Raw genomic sequence first — 26,358 nt, forward strand, 5'->3', positions numbered from 1 at the left:
AATCCGAACACTTTGGGAAGCCAAAGCAGGCAGATAACCTGAGGTCAGGAGTTTGAGACCAACATGGCCAACATGGTGAAACCCTGTCTCTACTAAAAATACAGAATTAGCCAGGCATGGTAGTACATGCCTGTAATCCCAGCTACTCGCAAGGCTGAGGCAGAGGAATCACTTGAGCCTGGACACGATGGCTCACACGTGTAATCCCAGAACTTTGGGAGGCCAAGGTGGGTAGATTACCTGAAGTCAGGAATGTGAGAACAGCCTGGCCAACATGGTAAAGCCTCATTTCTACTAAACATACAAAATTAGCTGGGTGTGGTGGCACATGCCTGTAGTCCCTGCTACTCTGGAGGCTGAGACAGAATTGCTTGAACCTAGGAGGCAGAGGCTGCAGTGATCTGAGATGGGGCCCTTGTACTCCAGTCTGAGTGAGACAAAGCAAGACTTCATCTCAAAAGAAAAAATAAATACATAAGAGATGAATAAATTGGGATGAAATGTTTTCAGAGGACAGTCTAGGGCATAAAATGAACCAGTTATTTGACTAAAAATACTACAAATGTTTCTTTCAAATTATATTTCTTTTTTGTCTGTTGGATGGTAGTCACTGATTTCTATGTTTTTCTATTCCCTAGTAGAACCTACTAGTGACCTCTCAGTCAATATTTAATAAATGATTTAGAACTAGTGAAAAACAATGTAATTTAGCTGAAAAAAAATGTGTAATCTATTTTCCTTTTTTTCTTTTCTTTTCTTTTTTTTTTTTTTTTTTTTTTTTTTGAGGTGAGGTCTCACTCTGTCTCCCAGGCTGGAGTGTAGTGGTGCGATCTCTGCTCACTGCAACCTCTGCCTTCCAGGTTCAAGCGATTCTCCTGCCTCAGACTCCTGAGTAGCTGGGACTACAGGCATGCACCACCACACCTGGCTAATTTTTCTATTTTTATTAGAGATGGGTTTCACCATGTTGGCCAGGCTGATCTAGTACTCCTGACCTCAAGCTATCTGCCTGCGCCAGCCTCCCAAAGTGCTGGGATTACAGGTATGAGCCATCACACCAAGTCTCATCTATTTTCAATGTATAAGAAAAAAATAATGTTAAGTGTCTTGGTGATGGTGATGATGGTAGGAGTAATTAAATGTAATTCCTTACATTTAACTTCTATAGGCTATAGGCTATGACAATTGCCCTATAAAAGCTACCCATTTTAAGCACAAAAGTGAATGATTTTTAGTAAACTTATAGGGGATCATATATTTTTAATTGAAATATTTACTGAGATAATTATAGATTTTCATATGCAATTGTATGAAGTAATACAGAGAGATTCCACGTATATTTGTTCAGTTTTCCCCCAGTGGCAACATTTTGCAAAACTGTAATAGCATATCACAGCCATGAGACTGACATTGATATGGTTTACTAATCTTATTCAGAGATGGCCTCAGTTTAACTTGCACTCATTTGTGTATATTTTGTTTTATACCATTTAATCATATGTTCACTTATTTTTAAACCTTTTTTTTCAAAACAGAGAAGTTTAACACAGAAGATTAGCACATTATCATGTAATTGTGCCTTATCAAAATGTATGTCAGAATATAAGTTTTTGTTTTCTTAAAAGTTCTTTTTCTGATAGAGTGTCCTTTATGTTAAAAATATTTTAAGTTGTTTTGTGACATTGTAAGTTGATGTCATTTAATTTATTCCTATTTAGGAATGAGGAAACTGAAACCCACTGAGGTTAAATAACTTCCCTAAGTTCATACACCCGATACATGGCTTAGGCTTAGCCACCATTTGAGTTGAGCAGTCTGTCTCTAGAGCCAAATCTTTTAATCACTATATTATACTTCCTCATTATCATTGATAGTTGTAAAAGTCCTCTATATAATGTGGACTATATAGAAAGACAAAAAAGGAGATTTGAAATGCATACAGTTGGTCACATGAAAGCTTTTAGCCAAATGTTCGTAACAGCATTATTAATAATGGTAAAAAATGGAAACAACCCAAATGTCTATCAACTCATGAGTGAATAAACAAATTGTGGACATACATACAATAATAATGAAATATTATTAAGCAATAAAAAGGAATGGATTATTGGTAAATGCTGTGACATAGGTGACTCAAAAGGGCATAATGAAGGCTACATCTGCTATGCTTTCAATTTTTTTTTTTTTCTTTTTTTGAGACAGAGTTTTGTTCTTATTGCCCAGGCTCTATGCAATGGCACGATCTCGGTTCACCACCACCTGTGGCTTCTGAGTTCAAGCAATTATCCTGCCTCAGGCTCCTGAGTAGCTGGGAATATAGGCATATACCTCTATGCCTGTAATCCTATGGAGAAACCCCGTCTCTACTAAAAAATACAAAAAAAAAAAAATTGTATTTTTAGTAGACGGGGTTTCTCCATGTTGGCCAGGCTGGTCTTGAATTCCTGACCTCATGATTCACCCGCCTTAGCCTCCCAAAGTGCTGGGATTACAGTCATGAACCATGACATGCAGCCGATATGCTTTCAATTTTAAGTAATGCTCAGAATAGGCAAATCTAAGGAGACAGAAAGTTTGCCTAGTAGGGGCTAGGGCCAGGGAAATTGGTGACTGCTAATAAGTGTGAGATTTCTTTTGGGGATGATGAAATGTTCTATAATTAGATAGTAATGATTGCCTAATTCTATGAATATACTAAAACCCACTGAATTATGTGCTTTAAAGGAATGAACTTATTGTATGTGAATTATATTTCAAAACATTGTTGTTATAAAAATGAATATAGTTGAGTTAAGTTATTTGGTTTATGTTATGTTAGAAACTATCTTAGGTCTCATGCAAAAGAAATGCAGGAACTGTTTGGATTAAATGAGGCTAAGCGTATCTTTCTAGGAAGATGGCATCAAGAAGTTTTATTACGCCTGTAATCCTGGAACTTTGAGAGGTCAAGGCAGGAGGCCAAGAGTTTGAAATTAGTCTGGGCAACATCCTCTTATAGATGAGAAGGATACTTAGTCATTCAAAAGTTTGAATTGTGCTTCATGATAACAATAGCCTTCAGAGCTTATATGGGATGATTCAATAGATAGTGATAGGTTATATGACTTTGTTAACAGGGCTTAATGTATAGTTGCAAAAAACTTTCTCAGATATCTTTAGTTACTTAGCCATTTCCTAACTAGTTCAGTAGATGTAACCCAAGTGTTAAAAGGAATGTGCCTGGGCATGGTGGCTCACACCTGTGCACTTTGAGCTCAGGAGTTAGAGACAAGCCTAGGAAACATGGCAAAACCCCATCTCTGCAAAAAATACAAAAGTTAGCTAGATGTGATGGCACAGCCCTGTAGTTGTAACTACTTGTGGGGCTGTGGTGGGAGGATGGCTTGAGCCTGGGAAGTTGAGGCTGCAGTGAGCCATGTTGGTGGCCCCCTATTTGAGCCTGGGTGACAAAGTGAGGTGTTCTCTCAAAAAGAAAAAAAAAGGGGGGGGCTTTTCACAGTGGCAGTATCGTAGCCAATGAGGTTTATCTGAGGCGTGATTATTGCTAATTGAAAACTTTTCCCAATACCCCGCCATGACAACTTGAAGTTTAGTCGGCATTGGCAAATTTTGACAGTCTCTATGGAGACTGAATTTTAAAAATAAAAGAAAAAGAAAAAAAAAAAGGAAAGTCATAAAAATTGCTGTTCTTGTTTAAATTGCTGCAAAGTGCAGTTAAATCTAGAAATTATAACAAATTATTAGATTTTGGAAGGTATTAATATCTATGTGAAAACAAGGGCAATGCAGGGCAGAGAGTAAACTTTAAAACTTTGGGTTTGTTAACTGTTTATATCTCGACTTGTAATGTCTCAGATTTTAAAATGACAAAGTAACTCCTAGGGTTTAAGCAAGTGACTCTTTCTCTGTTTACTGATACTGTGGCATGTTGAAGATGTAAAATAAGGTTGAAAGGGAATTGCTCTGCAGCAGTCTTCATAATGGCAGAACAAAGTGAGAAACGGTTAGGGTCAGAATGATGATGGCTCTTCATGTTGCTATACATGGCCACAAGTATTTACAAATACCAGCAGAACTTCTACAAACTCTTCATGGTAAAATGAATGATGATTTTTAACACTATGGAACTATGACCTGTAGTTTTGGACACACAGGGTGAATTGCTTAAGGTTAATTGTATTTGAATTTCTAACCTTATGTAATTCTAGATACCAGACATTCTTGTGTAATGCTTCTCTCCCTTTTTATTCTCATGAGAATGTTGGGTTACAGCCAGTTGGATCCCATACCTTGGGACTATGATTGATAACTGGTGAGTGGAGAAAATTCACTGATCTGGAAATATTGAGCTTTAAGCTTCAGACATATTTAAGGTACCCATGCTATTGTACCCAATAAGGAAGTATATTGGCTTTATATAATTGCTATGATCACATTTTCAATGAGTAGCAATAGAATTTTACTTTTTAAGAGTATGATCATAGCATCTACTTGTAGGTTTGCTGAGTATGTATGACAACCCCAAGATAGATGCTCATTTAGAGCCATCAAGAAGTTGGTGCAGTGATGGTTATGGAAAGCAGTTAGGTAGCATTTAGGTTTTCTCCTTACTAGAGAAATGAGTAGCTTACTTTTCTTTGCCCTCTATTCTTTCTCTTAAAACTTTGTTAACCTCCTCAGCTGACTATAAAATTTTGTATTAGTATCTCTATAATTTTTTAAAAGGTTGTTCACAAGTTTGCGTATAGTACTTCATCTTTGCTTTTTAATGTACTTCTAAAAAATGTAAATCTTTTCTCATATTAGGAATATTTTGATTTGTTGTTTATTTTTAGCTTTGCTTTTTGTAAGTAATTTCTATGGAAGATACACCATATTCAAAAGAAGAAAAATGGGCTGTGAATTTTTGCTGATGTACTACTCTCTTCAGAGGGAATTGCCTATGTTCAAGCATAGTAATGCAGGCGATCTGCCATTTAGGTATGCCATACAGAGTACTGATATTTTTAATTTGCTGCTTTTAACATCTTAAGATTTGTCACAATTTGTTCTGTGGGTGGGTAAAAGTAATGATAATTTTAATTACAGTTGTCATGCCTCATTAGCCGTCGCGAAAACCTGCCTTACCAAATCACTTATTTTCTTGATGCAGTGTTAAATCTAGCTTCTATGTCCAGATTATACATTAATGAGAACTATTCATCCAACTGTCAAATGGATTGTTATTATAGTATTTTTTCTTGAAATTGATGATGCGTTAACAAAAAGGAGTAAAAAAGCTTCATTAGGGAAAAATGAAAGCCAGATAACATAGCATGGTATCTCTGAGTTATTCCTCCTGTTTTTCTTACCTGGCTGCACTAAGAAGGGCAGCCATTAAAAAGTACCTTAATTATTAGTTGTGCTGCCTCTGAAGTAGAGCACCAGAATTTCAGAGTAATATGATACCACACGAGATTCCATCCTTAGCATACTGTCCTAGTCCTATTAATTTTTTAACCTGTTGTTTCAGCACTTTTCCTGTTTTTGTTTCAAGTTTCTTGCTTTGAAATTACAGAATTTTTATATTTGCCATTGGCTGTAAAGTTATCTCTGCTGTTTTATAACTTTTCATGATATCTGCATTACAAGGATCACTTTTAACACCCTCTAATTAGTTCAGATGATTATTAGCTTTTCGTTTGTTTTACTGTGTATTCTGTGTACATTAAAACAGAAGAAGAAACCATTTCTAAAAATACAGTGTCTGATAGTTTGCCAAATTAGAGTGAGCATCTTAAAAAGTGAATTATTAAAATATTAATTCATTTACATTCCTATTTTAATGTACCAAAAGTAACTGATGAAAGGAAGAATACCATAAATGGGTACCTTTCAAATATGAGGGAAGAAAAAAGGTCCAACTAAAGATTCTTACCACATAAATTATTTATTTTAGTAAAGAATTATTTTAGTACAAACAAAAACAGATACATTTTAGCAGGATAAAAACATATTTTGTATTGTAGACTTTATCTTTCTTCCAATCTAATCACCGAAATGTTTTTTCCTCCAGTAAAGTTATATTATCTACATAAGTTGAATTTAAAACAAAGTTCTATTTTAATTTTGGAGTTGTCTACCACATTACAGCTTGCAGGAAAACACTGGCATAAAGCAAAGCTAACAGACATTTTGCTAATGGCTCACCTTATTAATGGCTAAGATTTAATTATGTGTTTCTGCTGAAAATCAAACTTGAATAGGGCATTTGGTTACTAACTGTGGGAACTTAATAATTTTTAACTTTTTTTTTTTTTTTTTTTTTTTGAGGCGGAGTCTCATTCTGTTGCTTAGGCCGGAGTGCAGTGGCATGATCTTGGCTCACTGCAGCCTCTACCTCCCGGGTTTAAGCAATTCTCCTGTCTTAGCCTCTTGAGTAGCTGGGATTATAGGCACCAGCCACCATGCCTGGCTAATTTTTGTATTTTTAGTAGAAACGGGGTTTCGCCATGTGAGCTATGCTGGTCTCAAACTCCTGACCTCAAGTGGTCCACCTGCTTTGGCCTTCTACAGTGCTGGGATTACAGACATAAACCACTGCATCCAGCCTATTTTTAATATTTTGAAACAACTTATTTGCTGTTAAAAATGTGGTTCTTGTTTCAAATAAGAAATTTTATAGACATCAACTAATTTTTTTAACATATATTGTAATTTTAAAACATTTTTATCAACATGTTTTTCAAGAGCATGAGAAATCTAGGGTATGACATTTTAAAGTAACTTTAAAAACAATTCTTGGGTTTTGCTGAGGTCAAAATATTTTTTAAAATACAATGAGTTTGATTTACTGTTGACAGTTTTTCTCCATTTAAAAAAAAATTTTTTTTTTTTTTGGTATTGTTTTAATTAGTCATACCTTAAAAAATCCTCAGGGTTTCTGGGAAACTCTTTAGATTTAGGGATTAAAAACTTAGTTGTCGACATTGAAATTTTTCTCTAGTATTTGTAAGAATTCAGGTGTTTAAGGAAGTTTACTTTTTTTCTTTTCACAAACCCATTGTAAAAGATATAATGAACGGAGATGAAGGTGAAATCTGAGATAGGAAGAGAGGTAATTTCTTTTTCTTCACTCAAGGAAAGCCATTGAATATCAAATGGGTCATGTAATTTAATTGAGTGTAAATTGTAACTTTGTAAATCATTTGCCTACTTAGTGTACATCTCTAGTTTTTATGTAATTCATCTCTCATAATATTTCAGTTTACACTGAAGTAAATGAGCAAACAAGAATAACTCTTGCAAACAGAAGAAGAAAGTGCAGTCAGAATGCATTGCTGAAATTATAAAACTGATCCTAAATTGAGTTAGGTAGGGCAGTTAGTTTGGATTATAAGAAATGCAACAGGAAAAATTTTGTACACTTCTTCCTCTATTTGGGGGCGGGGGAGGAAGAAAGAAAAGCCAAATAAATCACCCCTAGTTAGAGATAATTCCTTGACATCTGTATGTTCATTTTTAGGGTCAAAAAATAGTAGGTTTCTCTTTGGAACCTGTAGAAGCTTTCTCTCCTTCCAGTTACACGTGGTCACATCAACATTTGACACGTGGGTACCGTGCACGTGGCAGCACTATTTACAAACACCATCTTAGGATTCCAGAGACTGATGTAACAGTGGGGAGAGTAAGCTTTGAGTGTCAGTGGGCGGAGGAATCAACACAGTTTAATTCTCTGTCAGGGAACCCTTTTCCTTGTCTGACTCTGATGGGGTCATGAACTAAAGATCAAGGTGTTCAGGTCAGGATCTTCCCTAATGTACAGTTTTTCTACCAAAGCCTCAAAAGCTGTGCCTAAATACAAGATTCATCATTTTATGCCCTGCAGCAAACAGAACTAGTCATGCCAAATAATTTTTGTGATTTGGGGAAACATGAGCAGATGATGCTTTGGATCTGATTATAATTCACAGAGCATTAAAAAATTACATCTTGATATTTGTGAGCATCTTAAAAAGCAAGAAAATTCATTATTAAATTCCCAAGCTAGGCGATCTGACCAGAAAACACTCAAGAAAACTCTTCGTTGATCATGCTCTTTCGTATCTTATTATAGTTACCTCTCCTTTTTCCCCATCCTCTGTAAATTCTCTCAACCTTCCTTCATTTTTAACTTCATATCAAGACCTAGAGCTCAAACAGCCACAAAGCTTTAAGTCTCTACATTTAGAGAATGTTTCTCCTATCCCAGAATGATTTTTAGAACTTTTCATTTATTTTTATCAATACAAAGCAAGTTGAAATTAAAAAAAAAAAAAAAAAAAAAAAAAAAAAAAAAAAGGTACCAAGAATTTAAATGTCTAATCCTGTATATCTGGTATATGTATACTGGTGCTATTCATTAGCTGAAAGCACACTAGCCTGAATATTTAAAATATGAACAGAATTTGAGTTCTTTTTATATTGCATCTAGGATCATTTGAGATGGATGTCATCATTGGTCATGCAAAATGGAAGCCTTCTTGCCTAACAAAGAATTGTAATTAGATTATCAAAGATGAAATTTCTAGTTAATTGAAAAGTTAGCTCATTTGACTGCCTCTTTCATATAATTTGTTTTTGTAATTACACTACCTTTCTAAAAATGGGAATAATAAGCGTGTTTCAAATGTGATACTATAAATGAAATTTTTTTTTTTAAATAAAGGATCTTTTCCCAAGAGCTAACCAAGCACCAAATCTGTTTTTTTCTTTTCTTTTTCGTTTTCTTCTTTTTTCTTTTTTCTTTTTTCTTTTTCCTTTTTTTTTTTTTTTTTTTTGAGACGAGTTTCATTCTGTTGCCCAGGCTGGAGTGCAGGGGCTCAATCTCAGCTCACTGCAACCTCTACTTCCCGGGTTCAAGCAATTCACTGCCTCAGTCTTCCGAGTAGCTGGGATTACAGGCACCCACCACCACACCCATCTAATATTTGTATTTTTAGTGGAGACAGGGTTTCACTATTTTGGCCAGGCTAGTCTTGAACTTCTGACCTCGTGATCTACCTGCCTTAGCCTCCCAAAGTGCTGTGATTACAGGTGTTTGTTTTTAATATTTGGTATAAGAAAATTTTATATCTGGAATAACTTAAGTATTATCTGACCAAACCTATTATTTACATATAGAAACTCAGGTTCTAGCCATTTAACATCTAAAGCTGTTCTTATTTAGAGGAAAGTTTTACCAAAAAAGTGACTCATTCAGCCATCAATAAAATCTAAGGATAGATGTTTTTTCATTCTGTTGCAGAGCAAAAATACCTTCTGAATATGAAAAGATATTACTTCTTTAGTGTTTATCACTTATAATTCATTACTGTACATTTCTAATACATTGAATTAAGATATGGTGAGAGTAGGTTGTAGATTTTTTAAGGTTCTTACTTGCTTGCTTTTTATAGTGTTGGACTAGGAATGATGTATTTATCTCAATCACCCTAGGCCCAAATAGCAAAAGCTTGGGTGAAATTACTTATGAGTGTCCTTTTCCTGCACAGAGCAGAGCAATGACTGAAAACTATTTAGCTTTAACAAAAATCATCTTATCTTATGTTAGAACATTAATACTTTCCCTCCTTCTCAGACCTTTGTTTCATAGTAAATCACATACGGATATAAGCTGCAAGTGCTCAGTATTTGATTAAGGCTACAAGTTAATGCATTTCTGCTAAAAAAGGGATTTAAATGTAACTTTGATTTGACTATACTGTGGTTTCACTTGAAGGGGCAAGCATGCAATAAACATTGACGTATTCAATGCATAGGCTGTCTTCATAAAGATGAGAGTGAGTGACAGTTGTCTCTATATTATATCAAAATGGTAAATTGAATGTGATGCATACCAAGGTACAATGTGGAAATTTTAGGCTGTTCATCTTTTTTTCAATTACTGCTAAGTGTCTGTATGTGGTGTGTATGTGTTTTGAACTTTTCCTATTTAAGCCAAATCCTCTTTGGTAGAAATCATCACTTAAACAGACTATAGTAAAAGTGTCTATAAATATAGAATGAAAAAATACTGGTGTCATGCATTTTCCCTAAAATCTTGAAGGTGCACAAAATCTTCAGGGCCTTTTGTATAAACTACTTTTATGTGGTTCTTGTAGAAGACAGCTGAGGCACCAAACACACACAAAACAGACAGCTTGCTTGGTGATGTTGACATTCGTGCCAGAGTGTTCTCTCTTACATAGGAGTCCCAGGTTACCCTGATGCCTTCCCACATGGTCAAACACATGGAGCTTTCATGTTTACACACAGCTCCAGAATTCTGAAGACTACAGTTTTTTAACTGTGGGATACAAGGAAAAGGAGTGGTGTCTCTCTCACTAGCTGTTCTGTATCATGAATATTGATACAGAATAAGAAAGCATTGGCCTTAGTAAAACCTGACTGGAGGAGAAACATGGTAGATGCCTAAAGAAGGTTCCCCTGGCCCATATTGTTTATTTTAAACTATTATTACCACCTGAAAGGAGCTTTTCACTTTGAACTTAAAATAGTAGCTTTTAACTCTGAGGAGCCAGCAAGTAAGCGAGTAAGCTCTTTAGTATTAAAGAGTGAAGGTGACAAGCCCTGAGGAGTGTTACTCTCTTTCATAACCAAGCTGACTCAAACTCTCTTAGAAGCTAATAAAGTAACTTAACCATCTCTAAAAATGTTGCTGCATACCTTCACCGAAACAGAGAGTTGGAGTGAGAGCTGCATTTTCTTGTTTTTAAGAGCAGGAGACTACAAATTTTTCAGTGAAGAATAAATTATCTATCACAAATTATGAACATTTTTAAAATTTCATTTTTATTTTTTCCTTTTTTTTCTTTTTCTCTGTCAGAATTTTTAGTTCATGCCTGTGTCATTCAACAGTTGAACAGTTAAATTCATTGTCTGAAGAACATTTTAAAGACCTATTTCAAACTCTTTTTCCTACTTGTAATGAATTATTACTTTATAATCTACCTTTTTTGAACTTTTCATCTTTTTCCCTGAATTATAGATTTACTTCTGTGTAAGTATATGTGTGTTTGAATATATATATATATATATATATATATATATATTTTTTTTTTTTTTTTTTTTTTTTTTTTGAGACGGAGTTTCGCTCTTGTTACCCAGGCTGGAGTGCAATGGCGCGATCTCGGCTCACCGCAACCTCCGCCTCCTGGGTTCAGGCAATTCTCCTGCCTCAGCCTCCTGAGTAGCTGGGATTACAGGCACGCGCCACCATGCCCAGCTAATTTTTTGTATTTTTTTAGTAGAGACGGGGTTTCACCATGTTGACCAGGATGGTCTCGATCTCTCGACCTCGTGATCCACCCGCCACGGCCTCCCAAAGTGCTGGGATTACAGGCTTGAGCCACCGCGCCCGGCCCGTTTGAATATATTTTTATGTTTTAGATCTAGATTTGTATACTAGAGCTGTTTCTAACTACTTACAAGACATTGCCACCTGGATTCCCCCTACCTTCGTTTCGGTATTTCAGTAAATAATCGAAAACATAGTTTATTTTCAAACATGGAATCATGGATTGTTACCAGCTGAAAGGACCTTAGAGACTCACTAACCCTATTCCTTGCATTTACAGATGAGAAAACATAGGCATGGGAAGGTAAAGTCAATTGCCTCAACTAGCATAACAAGCTATGTATATTTCTAATGATAGCTACTATTGATTAAGTTTCTATGTTGAGTTAAACACCATGCTAAGTGCTTTCCAGAGATTGTCTAATTTTTACATCATCTATATTTTTGTTGGTGCTATTACTCTCCCCACTTTACTAAGGAAGAAACCAAGACATGGGGTTGAATAACTTCTCTATAAATTTTCAGTTGTCTTTGGCATCTCCCTATTTGCAAATCTCCGTTGTCCCTTTGTTCCTAATAGATATAAATCAACTGTTAAAAACAGCTGGATGCCATCAAGCAGTCTGGTGTTTGGAGCTAGGAAGGTTCAATTGTGTGTGTGTGTGTATGTGTGTGTGTGTGTGTGTGCGCGCGCGCGCACACGCGCGTGTGCCAGCTTTATTGAGGTATAATTGACAAGTAGACAGTTGACAAAACTGTACATATTTAAGGGATACAGTGTGATGTTTTACTATACATCACATTGTGAAGTGTTTATCACAATGAAGCTCATTCACGTCTGTCACCTCTCAGTCATTTTTTGTGTTTACGGTGAGAACACTTAAGAGCTACTCAAATGTAGTCAAGAATACCATACAGTACTAACTGTAGTTGCCATGTTATACATTAGATTTCCAGAATGTATTAAATATTCATCTTGCATCATGGAAACTGTGTACCCTTTGACCAACCTATTTCCTCTACTACCCAGACCATGACAAACACCCTGTTACTCTCTGCTTTTATGAGTTTGACTTCTTCAGATTCCACATATAAGTGAGATCATACAGTGGGGAGATTTAGTTTAGAATCCCGACTTTCCTTTTTATTAGCTGTATATTCAGGTTGCTTTAGCACCTATGAGTCTGCTTCTCCACCTGTAAAGTGAGAACAGCTAATAATTCTTATTTCGTGGATTACTGAGAGGATCGAATGAAGTATAATCATAAATAAACCATCCAGCATGTTACTTGGCAAAATTGTAGTGACTGAATGAATATTTGTTTATTCCTCAAGTATGTTTTGAGCATCTATGTATCAGGTAAGAAGAGAACCATCATCTTTACCCTTCTGGAGTATACAGGCTCATAGGAAATAATACTCTGATAAATATATATATCAGAGAATATATATATATATACTCCAGAAGGGTAAATATTGTTGATGAATATCAGAGTATTGATATATATATATATATGTATATTATATATATGTATATTATTTTTTAGACAGAGTCTCACCCAGGCTGGAGTGCAGTGGCGTAATCTCGGCTCACTGCAACCTCTGCCTCCTGGGTTCAATTTATTCTCCCACCTCAGCCTCCCAAGTAGCTGGGATTATAGGCATGTGCCACCATGCCCAGCTAATTTTTATATTTTTAGTACTACAGACAAGGTTTCACCATGTTGGCCAGAATAGTCTCTATCTCTTGACCTCATGATCCATCCGCCTCGGCCACTCTGATCTTCTTTTAAAGCATAATGGGATTATAGGACTCATAGACTGATCAGTTAAGGAATTTCCCAGGATGTTTTCAGCATCTGCTCAAAAGGTATGATTTCCCAATTGCCTGAATGGTCCTAGGTGCTAGAGTTGGCATGGCTTTCTCAGTTTTGGGACCAGACAGGGAGACTGTGCAAGTGTAACAGTACAGCCTCTGAAGATTGGCTCAAGGGGGAAGAGATAAAGGATTATTTCCATCCTTTTTATTGTTCTAATCAGGATATAAATTATGAGCTCATAGTACCATCCTTTCACTATCATCCTTTATTGTATTTATTAGATACAATGAAAGGAAATGTTTTGTCCATAGAAATATTAAATGATAGCATGCATGATTTAAAAAGTACTAAGGACTGTAGATATTACTAGTTTTTCCCCTACTTCCTATCATATTTTTAGAAGAAACAACACTTTGGCATACCTTGCTTAAAGATGATATTTGGCTAGGCTTGGTGGCTCACACCTATAATCCTCACCTGAGATCAGGAGTTTGAAACCAGCCTGGCCAACATAGTGAAACTGCATCTCTGCTAAAAAATACAAAAATTAGCTGGGCATGGTGACAAGTGCCTATAATCCCAGCTACTTGGGAGGCTGAGGCACAAGAATGCTTGAACCTGGGTGGCAGGTGGCAGTGATCTGAGATCACGCCATTGCACTCCAGCCTGGGTGACAGAGGGAGACTCCATCTCAAAAAAATAAATAAATAAATAAGATAGATGATAGTCTTGGTATGCTAATCAGGGGCTACCTGTGAGACTGGAAATTCCTTACGTGGCAGTGTCATGGAATTTTGGGCCCATGTGAAACATGTTTTTGACTGTTTTAACTTAAAATAGTTAACAGTTTAAAAATACATTATTTATGTGTCAGAAACTGTTTGTTTTCATTGAGATTGAAGTTTCTTTGAGAACGAGGATCACATCTTGTATGTCTGTTGAATTTCCCACAATAATTATTGTGCAACCAAATTAATAGCAGACCCTCAATAACACTTACTGATTATTGCCATGTATAAGTTGGGATACTCTTGAGTACCTTTCTAAGTCTTTACTTAGGGAAATACAGAACACAAAATGAAATGTTTGATTGGTTGCTTAGTTTCCACAGCGACTTTTCAAAATACGTAGGAGCATGGGAACAAAAAAATAAGTCACTGTAACACCAAGCATTATGACTGAACATGTAGAAAAGGAAAAAGTGATCCTGTGACACCAAAACTTAGTTTGTTCTAAGGATGATACTTTAAGCATTAGTGAAAAATGGATTCTTTTTTGCTATATTCTTTCAGTTCCTCAAAATTATTCCATGTTTTTATTTCTTTCACGTTTGGACTTAGGTTTTTCTGTGAGCATTCAATTTTTCTTAAAAATTTTAATTGCATTTTTTGATTCTTGTTGATGAATGAAATACGCTTTCTTCTTGAAGTCTGATTTTTCTGTTCTAATTTAGTTTCTTCTTATTTTTCTCTGGCTATATCCATTACTGCTTCAGTCTCATGTCTTTTTCTGTATTTGATTATTATTTTTATTTGTACTACTGTTTTTCTTTTTACAGGAAAAAAGGAAAAAACAGGGGTTTCTACAAATATTATGCTGAGTCCTTACACGTCCAAAATGCCTTACATTTTTCCTCATAGTACATTAATAAATTACTGGGATTAGAACCATAAGTTCAAAGTAATTTTCTCTTAGAACTTGGGAAACATTGGTACATTGTTACCTTTTATGTGGTATTGCTTATGAGATCTCTGATGCCAATCTGATTCTTTTTTAGATAACTTTTTTCCCTATTCAAATGTTTATTAGGCTATTTATCTCCTCAGTTCTGAAATTCCTCCAGATATGGCTCTGTTAAAATGTTTTCTTCTCAGCACTTGATGATTCTGTACAATCTGGAAACAAGCACCATGATTCAGCTTAAGATACTTTTTTTCCATTGTACCTTTGATTATTTCTTCCTTCTTTTTCTCCCCCTATCTTTATGGAATTCGTGTTAATGGCACATTAGAACTTGTGAATGGATTTTTCTTATTTATTAAACTCCCTCATGTGTTTTTCATCTGTTTTTCTCTGTATATTTTATTTTCGCAACTTTTGATATTTTTGTTAATTGAAATTTAATTCCAAAAAGTCAGTCTTCTATTCTCTGATTCATTTTAATAGTAACCCATTTTGTGGCTCAAATCCTAGAAAATGTATTAAATTTTGTGGAAAAATTAGGTAAACAAAGGAAATAAAATTTTACCTAACCACGTCTAAAAATACAACTAATTAGAAGAAAATTGTGTGTATAGCTGGGCACAGTGGCTCACGCCTATAATCCTAGCACTTTGAGAGGCCAAGGAGGGCAGATTACCTGTGGTCGGAAGTTCAAGAGCAACCCCGCCTGTTCTAAAAATACAAAATTAGCCGGGTGTGGTGGCACATGCCTGTAATCCCAGCTACTCGGGAGGCTGAGGCAAGAGAATCTCTTGAACCCAGGGGGTGGAGTTTGCAGTGAGCTGAGATCGCACCATTGCACTCCAGTATGGGCAACAAGAGTGAAACTGTCTTAAGACAAAAAAAAAAAAAAAGAAAAGTTGTGTGTATATGTACACATATACATACTTGTGTATATATACATAGGTATATATAAACATATGTATACATATATTAATATGTATATATGAATATATTATGTGTATACACATGTATGTATATATGTGTACATACACATGTGTACAGGTATACTACATATACATGTATATGTGTGTATATATGTATACATATATAGTATGTCTACGTACACATGCAGTATATGCACAAAGAACAAATATGTATATAATAGTTTCACTGTACTTTATTTGCTCCCTTTTAAAAATAATTATGCAGCCAGGCACTGTGGCTTACACTTGTAATCCCAGCACTTTGGGAAGCCGAGGCAGGCAGATCACGAGATCAGGAGTGTGAGACCAGCTTGGCCAACCCCTAAAAAATTTGTAAAAATACAAAAATTAGCTGAGTATGGTGGTGAACACCTGTAATCCTAGTTACTCAGGAGGCTGAGGCAGGAGAATGGTTTGAACCCAGGGGTTGGAGGTTGTAGTGAGCCAAGATTGAGCCACTGCACTCCAGCCTGGGTGACAGGGTGACACTGTCTCAAAATAATAATAATAATAATAGTGCAAGAGTTCATGACTGACTAATTTTCAGAGCTTGGTGTGTTTGGTTGTTTATTAAGTCCTCAGTATTCTCGTATAATGCTTTAGAATTACAGTGCCCAGGCACAGTCAGTGACTGTGCTAATAGTCCTAGAAGTAGAGGTTCATCCTGTATAGCTCCAATGTGAACTCTTTCTGGGCCTTTGGAGATAATTTGCTCATCTTCATATCTTTTACCTGTCTGCTGTTCAATAACAGGTAATAGAAAAGGAGATAAAACTTAAATTTCATTATTTTCCACTGCTTAGCAATCTTTAAAAAAAAATATGTGAAACCCATGAGGACATAATATTTTACCCAGAGCCCTTGCCTAGCTTTAGGGAATGAACAAAACACTAGAAACAACAGAGAGAAAAGAAATAACCAATGCTCCAACACTTTTTGTTGACTCTAACTGTAAAATATATTCAGGATCTGACTACTTCACACCATTTCATCAATTTCCATCTCTGTTCAAACTGCCTTCATGTGACACTTTGAAAAGTCCAATTTCCCTGTCGTGAGTTTCCCTGTTTCTAGCTTTGCTTCCCCTTCTTACCTCACCATGAATGCTTACCCAAACAAAAATTCAAGTGATCATTTAAAAATTAAGTCAGATCTTGCCTCTCCTCTGCTTAAAACCATTAATGGGCCTCTATTTCACTCAGAATATAAGCCAAAGCCTTTTTATGACCCACCAGTCCTCTGGTGAATTGACTGTTATTTATGTTTCTAATTCCATTTCTTGCCACTATTCTCCCTCATTCTATTCGTATTTCCTTGGCTTTCTTGCTGTCCTGGCAATAAGACAAACATCCAAGCATACTTTTTCCTCTAAAGGATGGAGGAAAATTCTTTTTTTTTTTTTTGAGACACAGTCTCGTTGTCACCTAAATGGAAGTGCAGTGGCATGATCTCAGCTCATTGCAACCTCCGCCTCCTGGGTTCAAGTTATTCTCCTGCCTCAGCCTCCTAAGTAGCTGGAACTACAGGTGTACACCACCATGCCTGGCTAATTTTTGTGCTTTTAATAGAGACAGGATTTCACCATGTTGGTTAGGCTGGTCTCAAACTCCTGATCTCTTGATCTGTCCACCTCAGCTTCCCAGAATGCAGGGATTACAGCCGTGAGCCACCGTGCCTGGTCAAGTGTTACTTTTTCAGAGATAAATTCCCTAACCATTCTGTCTAACAGACTGTCACTCCTGACCTGGCCTTATTTTATTTTCTTTTTTAAAAAAATGTTATTATTTCCATAGGTTATTGGGGAACAGGTTGTGTTTGGTTACATGGGTAAGTTCTTTAGTAGTGATTTGTGAGATTTTGGTCACCCATCACCTCAGCAGTATATACTGTACCCTATTTGTAGTCTTTTACTCCTCACCCCCTTCTTATCCTTTCACCCTAAGTCCCCAGAGTCCATTGTGTCATTCTTATGCTTTTGCATCCTCATAGCTTAGCTCCCACTTATGAGTGAGAACATATGATGTTTGGTTTCCCATTCCTGAGTTACTTCATTTAGAATAGTCTCAGTCTTATCCAGGTTGCCGCAAATGCCATTAATTCATTCCTTTTTGTGGCTGCTTATATTCCATCATATAAATATACCACAGCTTCTTTATCCACTCATTGATGAGCATTTGGTTGGTTCCACATTTTTGCAGTTGCAAATTATGATGCTATAAACATGTGTGTGCAAGTATCTTTCTCATGTGACTTTTTTCCTGTGGGTAGATACCCAGCAGTGGGATTGCTGGATCAAATGGTAGTTCTACTTTTAGTTCTTTATGGAATCTCCACACAGCCACAGTGGCTGTACTAGTTTGCATTCCCAGCAGCAGTGTTGAAGTATTCCCTGTTCACCATATCCATGCCAACATCTATTTTTTGATTTTTTTTTTTATGGCCATTCTTGCAAGAGTGAGGTGGTATCACATTGTAGTTTTGATTTGCATTTCCCTGATTATTAGTGTTATTGAGCATTTTTTCATATTTTTGTTGGCCATTTGTATATCTTCTTTTGAGAATTGTCTGTTCATGTCCTCAACCCACTTTTTGAGGAGATTGATTTTATCTTGCTAACTTGCTCCTTGTAGATTCTGGATATTAGTCCTTTGTTGGATGCGTAGACTGTGGAGATTTTCTCCCATTCTGTGGGGTGTCTGTTTACTATGCTGACTGTTCCTATTGTTGTGCAGAAGCTCTTTTGTTTAATTAAGTTTCACCTATTTATCCTTGTTTTTGTTGCATATATTTTTGGGTTCTTGGTCATGAAATCTTTGCCAAAGCCAATGTCTGGAAGAATTTTTCCCATGTTATCTTCTAGAATTTTTATGGTTTCATGTCTTAGATTTAAATTTTTGATTCATCTTGGGTTTATTTTTATATAAGGTGAGAGATGAGGATCCAGTTTCATTCTTGTACCTGTGGCTTGCCGACTATCCCAGCACCATGTGTTGAGTAGGATGTCCTTTCCCCGTTAATTTATGTTGTTTGCTTTGTCAAAGGTCAGTTGCCTGTAAGTATTTGAGTTTATTTCTGGGTTCTCTATTCTGTTTCATTGGTCTATGTGCCTATTTTTATACCAGTACCATGCTGTTTTGGTGACTATGGTCTTATAGCATAGTTTAAAGTCGCAATTTGTTCTTTTTATTTAGTTTTGCTCTGGCTATGTGGGCTCTTTTTTGTTTCCATACGAATTTTAGAATTTTGACTGATTCTGTGAAGAACGAAGGTGGTATTTTGATGGGAATTGCATGGTTTATAAACCCTTGGCAAAGTGTTTCTGCTTTTCTTAAAATTTTTTTTATTGTCTGCTCCCTCCAACAGATGTGAGTTCTGTGAGCTCAGGGACATTGTTTGGGTCACTGACATATAGTGTCAGCATACCAAACAGTGACTAGCACATGGTGGGCACTCAATAAATATTTGGTGAAAGTTCGAGGAAGATTGCCTGAGCCCCAAAGTTTGGGACCATAGTGCACTAAAGTTGTGCCTGTGAAGAGCTACTGCACTCTAACCTGGTCAACACAGTGAGACCCCATCTCTTTAAAACATGGCAGTGATATAATCTTATTTTTACTGCTTTTCTCTTTAAGGCTACCAGTGTTGTCTTTTCTCTGCTGATTTCCCCTCATTGGAAATTAAAGATAAATAAAATATCCATTGCTTATTTATAGGTGAATTCAGGCTTTTGAATCCATGAGGAATAGCTGAGATTATCTTCCAGGAACTTCTGGAGCCAAGGAAACATTCATAGCTAAAATACCATGTATATTGGCAACTGTACTCTTTTATGATGCTAGTGTTTCAATTACATAGTGTGTTTATAAGGCTATTGTAGTTACCTCAAAATATAAACATGATATGCAACACTACATATATAATACAATCAGTTTTAAACAACTGATTTATAAATAGACTTAGGGTGCTCAAGCCTCCTGCAAGATGAGCACTGCCTGTGTTCTTCCTTCTGCTTCCTTTATTTCAGTTGTAAGTCTACCAACTTCCTCCTCCTTCTACACTAGGAGAAACTGCACTGTTTCCAACATCTTTAACATCTGCGATCATGATGAGAAAATATCTTTTCTGGATTTGAAATACCTTCTTCATTCATTTTTTTAAATGGCGGAAATAAACTTACAGTGTTTTGAGTGCACTTTTCTTCCTGCTGTTATTGCTGGCTCAAAATCCAGCAGCATTTTAGTGTTATTTCTGAGCTCCGTGATGGAAGTTCCATTTCCATTTTATTCAAAGTGTTATCCCAAGTGTCTAGCACAGTGCCTGTAATGTTTATTTAGTGGATGTAGACCAATACTATTAAATAATTCTCACTCCAAAGATTTAGTGGCATGAAAAAATAATGATTAATGCTCTACTCCATGCTAAGTAAATGAAGTGCAAATTGTTAGAGTTGTTCTTTATTTTTCTTCCAAATATAGGGAACTTTCTGAAATTAAAGAAGCATTGAATAATGAGTTTTAATATATGTTATTGATCATAATAATATGTAATCATATAACCAAATAAGATAACACAAGCCAGTAGTTTTCTTATTCATCTTTTGTTCTTTAAAAAATGACAGGAAGATTAGAATTAGAGATAGAATTAGATGTCAAAACAGTCTTCTTCAAACCAACAGTGTAACTTACTGAGACATCTTCTGCAATCCTTAAATTCTGTATTGGTGCTACCAAGGTGCAACTCTTTTTTTTTTTTTTTTTTTATTTTATTTTATTGCATTTTAGGTTTCGGGGTACATGTGATGAACATGCAAGATTGTTGCATAGGTACACACATGGCAGTGTGCTTTGCTGCCTTCCGTCCCCTCACCTGTATCTGTCATTTCTCCCCATGCTATCTCTTCCCACTTCCCCACCCTCCGCCCCTCCCCAATTTCCCCCCAACGGACCCCAGTGTGTAGTGCTCCCCTCCCTGTGTCCTTGTGTTCTCATTGTTCAGCACCCGCCTATGAGTGAGAATATACGGTGCTTGATTTTCTGCTCTTGTGTCAGTTTGCTGAGAATGATGGTTTCCAGGTTCATCCATGTCCCTACAAAGGACGTGAACTCATCGTTTTTGATGGCTGCGTAATATTCCATGGTGTATATGTACCACATTTTCCCTATCCAGTCTATCATCGTTGGGCATTTGGGTTGGTTCCAGGTCTTTGCTATTGTAAACAGTGCTGCAATGAACATTCGTGTGCACGTGTCCTTGTAGTAGAATGATTTATAATCCTTTGGATATATATCCAGTAATGGGATTGCTGGGTCAAATGGGATTTCTATTTTTAGGTCCTTGAGGAATCGCCACACTGTCTTCCACAATGGTTGAACTAATTTACATTCCCACCAACAGTGTAGAAGTGTTCCTATTTCTCCACATCCTCTCCAGCATCTGTTGTTTCCCGATTTTTTAATGATCGCCATTCTAACTGGTGTGAGATGGTATCTCAATGTGGTTTTGATTTGCATTTCTCTGATGACCAGTGATGATGAGCATTTTTTCATATGTTTGTTGGCCTCCTGTATGTCTTCTTTTGTAAAGTACCTGTTCATGTCCTTTGCCCATTTTTGAATGGGCTTGTTTGTTTTTTTCTTGTAGATCTGCTTTAGTTCTTTGCTCTTGAGCTACAACTGCCTCTTGATAAAGGATTCTGGCTCCTGCTGCCAGTGTCATGTTTGCCCATTTACAGTGGAATATATAGTATAGTACCTGGGATGGTGAAGAAGGTGAAGAAGCAACTTTAAAGTAGCTATGGATAAATCTACAGAAACAGACTATTCTCTTTCTTCCAGATTGCATTATTCATTTCCACATGCCTGGTCTTCATCTGCTTTGGAAGTCTGTTTCCTAATCTTCCAAGACTTATCATCATCTTCATATGTCCATAGCATGCATTTCTCAGATAGGTAAGATAGAATTAGTATATACTTGATATAGCAAAAAGGCATGGTTGTCTTTAAATTATATCCTTGGTTTTTCATGTGATACTGGAGAGAAAGCCTACTATTTCTTCATCTATAAAATGCAGTCCTTGGGCAAGGTAACATTTTGTGAAATTTCACTGAACTTCAAGCTCAGCAAAGTATATGTGTGTGTGTGTGTGTGTGTGTGTGTGTGTGCGCGCGCGCGCACGCGCGCGCGTGTGTGTGTGTATGTCTATTTGCAACGCATCACAGACCTTAAATAAATACAGTTGATCCTTGAACAACTTGGAAGTTAAGAGCACCAACCCCCTGTACTGTCAAAAATCCACATATAAGTTTTGACTCCCCAAAACTTAACTACTACTTAACTACTAATAGCCTGGGGCTGACTGGAAGCCTTGCTGATAACACACACAGTTGATTAACACATATTGTCTATTATATGCATTATATCCTATGATCTTACAATAAACTGAGCTAGAGAAAAGAAACTATTAAGAAAATCATAAGGTAAAGAAAATATATTTACTGTGTATTAAATGGAAGTAGATCATCATATAGATCTTCATCCTTTGTTGTCTTTACCTTGAGAAAGAGAGGGAAAAGGATGGGTTGGTCTTGCTCTTCCAGGGATGGTAGAAGTGGAAGAAAATTCACATATAAGCAAACTTATTCAGTTCAGACCTGTATTGTTTAAGATCAACTGTATTTGTTATATTGCATCTTGTAAGTGAACGTGTTTTGTTTTGTTTTGTTTTGTTTTCATGGAAAAAGTGTTTCATTCAAATGCCTATTATGTTTATGAGAAACATTTCAGAACTGTGAAAGTTGAATTCAAGATTTCTTGCAGATTGTGTGTATACTTTCTGTAATGTTTGTTACAATATGAGAATACAAGTGGTCTTAAGACTTGAAACTGATTAACTGATTAACTGTTTACTCAGAAAGAAAATATTTCAGTGAGGAAAGAGTATTAATCAGAAGTGTTCTAGTAGATGACATAGTTTTGGTAATGAAATTGATATGGGCAATTAACAGCTTTTTCCAAGTTGGCTATGCTGCTACTCTTATTCTACAATGATACTGCTTTTCAGAGCAGAAAGCAAATTAGATTAGTCTTATTTTCATAAACCAAATTTTAAATATCCCTTTAGAGAATAGAAAATATGAAAAATATCTGCTTCTCATACCTCTTAACAATATAAATTTTCTTAAGAGGAAATTTATTCCTGCATGCCAATTAAAAGAATAAAAGTTTACCTATCCTTAGTTTCTAAGAGGTAAATGTGCATAAAATTTCCATTCACTGTGCCAGGTTACCAAAATGATAAGTTCCTAGATTAATCTTTAAAAAGAGACTCTGTCTTACTAAAAAACCACAGGTAATAATGAGTCATATTAGTAAAGGAAATAAAGAAATTATAGTTTTGAAAATGACATATTTGCTTTAAGAATGCAAAAGTGATGACATGAGGAAATTTAAAGGGATTTGTTTTCTCTAGTACTCAGCAAATGCAGGCCAAGAGTCTATTTATTCAAATGTTTATCCTGTGTTAAATTAAAACATTTATAAAATTAGGCTAATATTCTTAGAATTCCTGTTAACGTGACATATAAACAAGGTTATAATCTAACAAAGATTAATATTGGTTGAGAAACATCTTGAGACTTCTTCAATAGTTCAATTTAATAAAATAGTGACTTAGGTAGATGTCTGTGAGGAAATTCATAATATTTTACCTATGCATGCAAAAATAGTGTATATATTTCTTAGTAGTATGTAGCAATGACTTCAAAGAACCATAGCTGTCCCTATCAACATATATATTGATGAAACAATTATAAACATGAACTTAATATGCTAATTATATTTCTATGCAATGCCTCAATTTGTTCTATAACTATACTGCATATATACAGATAAAATTTTAGGTGTATCAGAGAGAGTTAGAAAAGAGCAGATACATGTATGAATTTGATAAGCCTATCCCTTATTTGATAGGTCTTAAAAGATACTTTATCACTGCATTCTTCTAAAGAATGTATTTGTACATTGCAAAACAACCCTTTTTGAGAAGTAGACTATGATCACAGATTTTCTTGCCGCTAGTATTTCCTAAGATATATTTGGAATAGAAAACCTGATATTTTTATGGGATTACATATGGTTAAAAAGTAAAAAACAAAACAGCCTTTAAAAAAAAATACTGAGACTTTGGTTTCAGCCTGGCATGTAAGGAGCTTAGAAGCCACCACTCCATCCTAGCAAAAAAGTAAAAAGCTGAATAAATTAGAAAATTAACCTCTCTTCTTAGAGCCATCAGAAAAATGAGCTTATAGGGCAAACCAGTGCATGAAATATTAGAGCAGCAGACGGGTAGATATAAAGAACCCCAACTTAGTGGGGCAAAAACCTACAAGGAAAATTTTTGTGGGAACCAGTGGCAGGTAGGAAATCTTGAATTGTGACTGAAAAATTGCTGGAGGTTCAGTGTGGGCAAGTCTTCGAGTTAAAATCTCCAGGAGGACTCGGTTATGAAAGGGCCTGTGCTTCTGTGAGTCTTTACCTCCAGGAGTCTTCACAGTGAATACTGGAGAAAATTCCCCAAGGGGAGAAGAAAAGGAACCACCTTGAAATATGTCAGAGCATTTTGTTAAGGCCTGCCATCAAATGAAACTATTTTACCAGAGTCTAAACTTTTGGGATTTTCTAAGAGCCTAACCTCTCAAGGGGAAAGGAAATACCTAAGTTCAGCCCCCTTTTAGCTTTCCACATAGGCAAAGAAAAATATATAACTTTAGACAACTCAAACCATCCTGTCCACTTTAGGGAACGCAAGGGAACTGAGAACACTGGTGAAGTTGATAGTCCAGGGGGACAGTTTCACCAAGGAGTGAGACCAAATCATAAGGCTGCAGAGTGCTTCCCTTTCCCACACAATTTACCATCATATTACTAAAAGCCTATTTATAGCAGCTTCTTTTACTAAGTATATCACAATCTGTCATTCAATGGAAAAGTTGTAAGGCATGCTAAAAGGCAGGAAATGCAGTTTAAGATACTGAACAAGCGTCAGAAGCAGAGTCAAATATGGCAGTGATATTGGAATTATCAGAACAGAAACTTTTTTAAAACTATGGTTAATATGTTGAAGGTTTAAAAAAATAAATGACATACAAGAACAGATGAATAATATAAATATAGAGATGGCAATTTTAGGAAAGAAGCAAAGAGAAATGCCAAATATCAAACATAGTGTACAGAAATGATTAAAAATGCCTTTGATAAGCTCATAACTAGATTGAACATAGCTGAGGAAAAAAGTCTCTGAAGTTAAGGATATGATAATAGGAACTTCAAAACTAAAATGCAAAGGGAAAAAAGACTGGGAAAAAAACAGAAGAGAATATTCAAGAACTGCCGGAGAACTACAAAAGGTATAATGTACATGTAATGAGCATACTAGAAAAAGAAAAGAATAGAAGCAATATTTGAAGCAGTAATGCATGAAAATCTCCCCCAATTAATATCAGACACCAAACTACTTATCTGGAAAGCTCAGAGAGCACCAAGCAGGGTGAGTGCCCCAAAACTACACATGTGTGTATTATATTCAAACTTCAAAAAATCAAAGATAAAGAAAAATATTGAAAGAATCCAGGAGGAAAAAAATACCTATAGAGAAGCAAAAATAAGAATTTTATCTGATATATCCTTATAAACCATGCAAATAAGAGAGGAGAGTGAGACCTTTAAGATATTGAAAGACAAATCCAACAGTGTGCAATTCTGTACCTTGCAAAATTATCTTCCAAAGTGAAGAAGAAATAAAAACTGTCTTAAAGAAACACAAATTTCAGAAATTTGTTGCCAGTGGACCACCCTTAAAAAGAATGTTTAAAGTTCTTCAGAGAAAGATAAAATGCTATAGGTTAGAAACTCATATCCACATAAGGAAAATAAAATTAGGGATATCGTAGAATTTCCCCAACTTGGTAAAGAAAATACACAAAAAACCTGTGGCTAACATCATATTTAATTTTTAGAAACTCAAAGCTTTCCTGCTAAAATCAAGAACAAGGCAAAGGTGCCCCCTTTTGCTGCTTGTTTCCTACTAGAAGTGCTAGCTAGCACAGTAAGACAAGGGAAAAAAAATGAAAACCATACAGATTCAGGAGGAGAAAGTCAAACTGTCTTTGTTCACAGATGACAAGTGTTTATATAGAACATCCAAAGGATCAGAAAAAATAACCAAAAAAAGCAACAACAACAACAAAAAACTGGAACTAATAAGTGATTATTGTAAGGTTGCAGAATACAAATTTAATATGAAAAAAGCCAATCACTTTCCTATCTACCAGCAATAAACAAGTGTAATTTGAATTAAAAACACATTGCCATTTATATTAGCACCCCAATAAATGAAATACCTTTGTATAAATCTAACAAAATATATACATGATCTATATGAAGAAAACTACAAATTCTGATGAAAGATATCAGTTTATATAGAGAGACAAAAGAGCAGAATACTCACCTTGGTATTTAAGGAGAACAACAAAGTCAGAGGACTGACAGTGCCTGACTTTAAAGCTTACTATAAAGC

At 35.7% G+C, this 26,358-nt stretch overlaps 1 protein-coding gene and 2 non-coding genes across 7 annotated transcripts in view; 2 read left to right on the forward strand and 1 right to left on the reverse strand.

Annotated features, from left to right (window-relative positions):
- Positions 1-26,358, forward strand: part of TET2 (tet methylcytosine dioxygenase 2) — a 142,947-nt gene that overhangs the window by 5,916 nt on the left and 110,673 nt on the right. Inside the window, exon 1 of one of the 5 annotated variants that reach the window (XM_074396526.1) lies at positions 21,246-21,733. The exons of the other annotated variants lie outside the window; for them this stretch is intronic. The gene's annotated coding sequence lies outside the window, so the exon portion shown is untranslated. Of the gene's footprint in view, positions 1-21,245; positions 21,734-26,358 lie in introns of those variants that run through there. 5 annotated transcript variants of the gene reach the window in all.
- Positions 3,488-3,628, forward strand: LOC120363685 (U4 spliceosomal RNA). The gene has a single exon (XR_005579142.1). It is a non-coding gene; the product is annotated as a U4 spliceosomal RNA (small nuclear RNA).
- Positions 10,838-10,905, reverse strand: LOC120363832 (small nucleolar RNA SNORD5). The gene has a single exon (XR_005579265.1). It is a non-coding gene; the product is annotated as a small nucleolar RNA SNORD5 (small nucleolar RNA).

This window comes from Saimiri boliviensis, chromosome 3, assembly GCF_048565385.1.
Source record: "Saimiri boliviensis isolate mSaiBol1 chromosome 3, mSaiBol1.pri, whole genome shotgun sequence".
In the NCBI taxonomy this organism is placed as follows: domain Eukaryota; kingdom Metazoa; phylum Chordata; class Mammalia; order Primates; family Cebidae; genus Saimiri; species Saimiri boliviensis.